Below are 2,480 nucleotides of genomic sequence, written 5' to 3'. Positions count from 1 at the left end.
TCCATATTTATTTTGTGTCAAATTACTTACAATCAATTTTCTGGTAACAAATTATTCATGATTTTTACAAACTCTTATCTGATTCAAATTAGTTTTCTATGGTATATTGGTGTTTGAAAACAATTCCTCGTGGGAACGATCTTTACTCATCATTTTATTACTTGTACGACTAGTGCACTTGTTAAACGTCCAACAAGTTTTTGACGCCGTTGCCGGGGAATTTGTTTTTCAACACTAACTGATACTATAGAATTCTGAGATTGAATCCTTTTATTTTCGGTATTTTAGTTTATTTTAAGTTTCTGGTCAATTTTGATTCTGGTATATGCGAGGTACACTTGATCCGAATTTGTTGTTGTATGATCCAGAATTAGAAAGGACATTGAGGAAGCAAAAAAGGGCAGCCAGGCAAAGGATACAGTTGCAAGAAATTGGTGAATCCAGTACGGTTAATCAGGAAGAGATAATGGCAGAGAATCACAGACCACCACCACCACAGAGGACACTGGGAGAGTACATGACTCCTGCAGTGATTCCTCCAATTGGGAGTGTTGTGCGCCCAACAGTGGAGCCCAACAACTTTGAATTGAAGCCTGTTTTGATTCATTTGGTGCAGAAGGATCAGTTTGCTGGAACCAGTGCAGACGACCCTTACTTGCACATAGAGAACTTTCTATTGTTGAGCGATACTGTAAAGATAAATGGTGTCACAAGAGATGCAATTTTGTTGAGACTATTCACTCATTCATTGACGGATGATGCAAGGAGATGGCTGCAATCATTGCCACAAGGAAGTATAACAACTTGGGATGATCTGCAAACGAAGTTCTTGCAGAGGTTTTTCTCAGCATCCAAGAGGGCCAAGTTGAAGGATGAGATTACAAGCTTTAAGCAGAAAGAGTCAGAATCCATTTATGAGGCTTGGGAGAGATTCAAGACTTTGTTGAGGAAATGTCCACAGCATGGAATTGATGCATGGCAACAAGCAGCAATCTTCCTGCAAGGAATGACCACTAACACTAGAACCTTGGTGTATGCCACTGCTGGTGGATCATTGACTACCAAGACCCCTCAAGAAGCCTTGGATATCTTTGAGTCATTGGCATCTCAGGAATTTGATAATGCCCCAGTGGCTGACAGAAGGACAGGAGTCATCAGGTTGGATGGGTATGATGCTCTGTTGGCAAGGAATGATCAACTGATGCAGACACAGAGACAACAGCAGCAACAATTAGATACCCTTATTAAGCAACTCTCTTCATAAAAGGTAGCCTCAGTGGAAACCAAAAGTGTATGTGTTATATGTGGCAAAGGCCATGTGACAGAGGAGTGTGATTATGGGGGATCATCAGAACAAGCAGAGGTGAATAGAGTGTGGTATGATCAGAATAATCAAAGGAACTACAACAATCAGGGAAGGAATGTTTATGTGCCACCATGGAAGAACAAAAATCAACACCCAGGATTCAGCTATAGTTCCAACCATCAATTGAACCCACCATTACATCCTCCACCACCACATATGAAGGAGCAGTCAAGTGATCCTGCTGCATGGGAGAAAGCGTTTGCTCAGTTATCTAAGACAACTCAGGATTATATCCAGGGGTCTAATTCATTCAGGGAAGAGACAACTGCATTCATGCAGGAGACCAGAACTTCTTTCAGAAATCAGGAAGCATCAATCAGAAATTTGGAGACCCAGATTGGTCAATTATCAAGACAGATATCAGAGAGACCACAAGAGAAATTTCTAGGTGATACATTAGTGAATCCTAAGGAGCACTGTAAAGCAATTATGACAAGAAGTGGGTTGGTACTTCAACCAGTGAAAAACAATGTGGAAAATAAAAAGAATGAAGAAGAGGTTGTGGTTGAAGATGTAGTCTCTGATGATGAAGTAGAGAAGATGAAAAATGAGAAAAGTGAGAAGGAAGTAGTTGTTAGAGATGTTATAGTTGGAATTGATAAAGAAGAGGAAGGGAAGGACAATAAGAATGAAGGAGAGGTAGAAGTTGGTAAAAATGCTTCCCCACAAAAGATGATGAAGTGGGAAAAGAAGAAGATGGCTGACAAGAAAGAACAGCCAGTTATTTTATCTCCCTATGCTAAAGTTCCCTACCCTCAAAGGTTGAAGCAAGAGATTCAGAAACAGCACTATGCAAGATTTCTGGATATCTTCAAAAATTTACAAATTAACATACCATTTTCTGAAGCACTGGAAAATATGCCTCACTATGCAAAGTTCATGAAGGATCTTCTTACTAAGAAAAGGAAATTAACTGATGGTGAGACAGTGGCCCTAACAGCAGAGTGTAGTGCCCTAATCCAGAAGAAGCTTCCAACAAAAATGAAAGATCCTGAAAGCTTCAGTATCTCTATTGCTATAGGAGATGTGGAGGTGGGAAAGGCATTGTGCGATTTGGGAGCCAGTATAAACTTGATGCCGTTGACAGTATGTAGAGCTTTGGGAATCAACACCT

General features: G+C 40.2%; 1 non-coding gene across 1 annotated transcript; it reads right to left on the bottom strand.

Annotated features, from left to right (window-relative positions):
- Nucleotides 1–862: 862 nt before the first annotated feature.
- On the bottom strand, nt 863–969 carry LOC133288685 (small nucleolar RNA R71). Its single transcript, XR_009748387.1, has one exon. It is a non-coding gene; the product is annotated as a small nucleolar RNA R71 (small nucleolar RNA).
- Between the last annotated feature and the right edge of the window lie 1,511 nt (nt 970–2,480).

This window comes from Gastrolobium bilobum, unplaced genomic scaffold (assembly GCF_033153095.1).
Source record: "Gastrolobium bilobum isolate Gb01-03AN ecotype WA unplaced genomic scaffold, APGP_CSIRO_Gbil_v1 utg90221, whole genome shotgun sequence".
Lineage (NCBI taxonomy): Eukaryota > Viridiplantae > Streptophyta > Magnoliopsida > Fabales > Fabaceae > Gastrolobium > Gastrolobium bilobum.
Note: the sequence above shows the minus strand (reverse complement) of the source record. Positions and strands in the feature narration are given on the sequence as shown.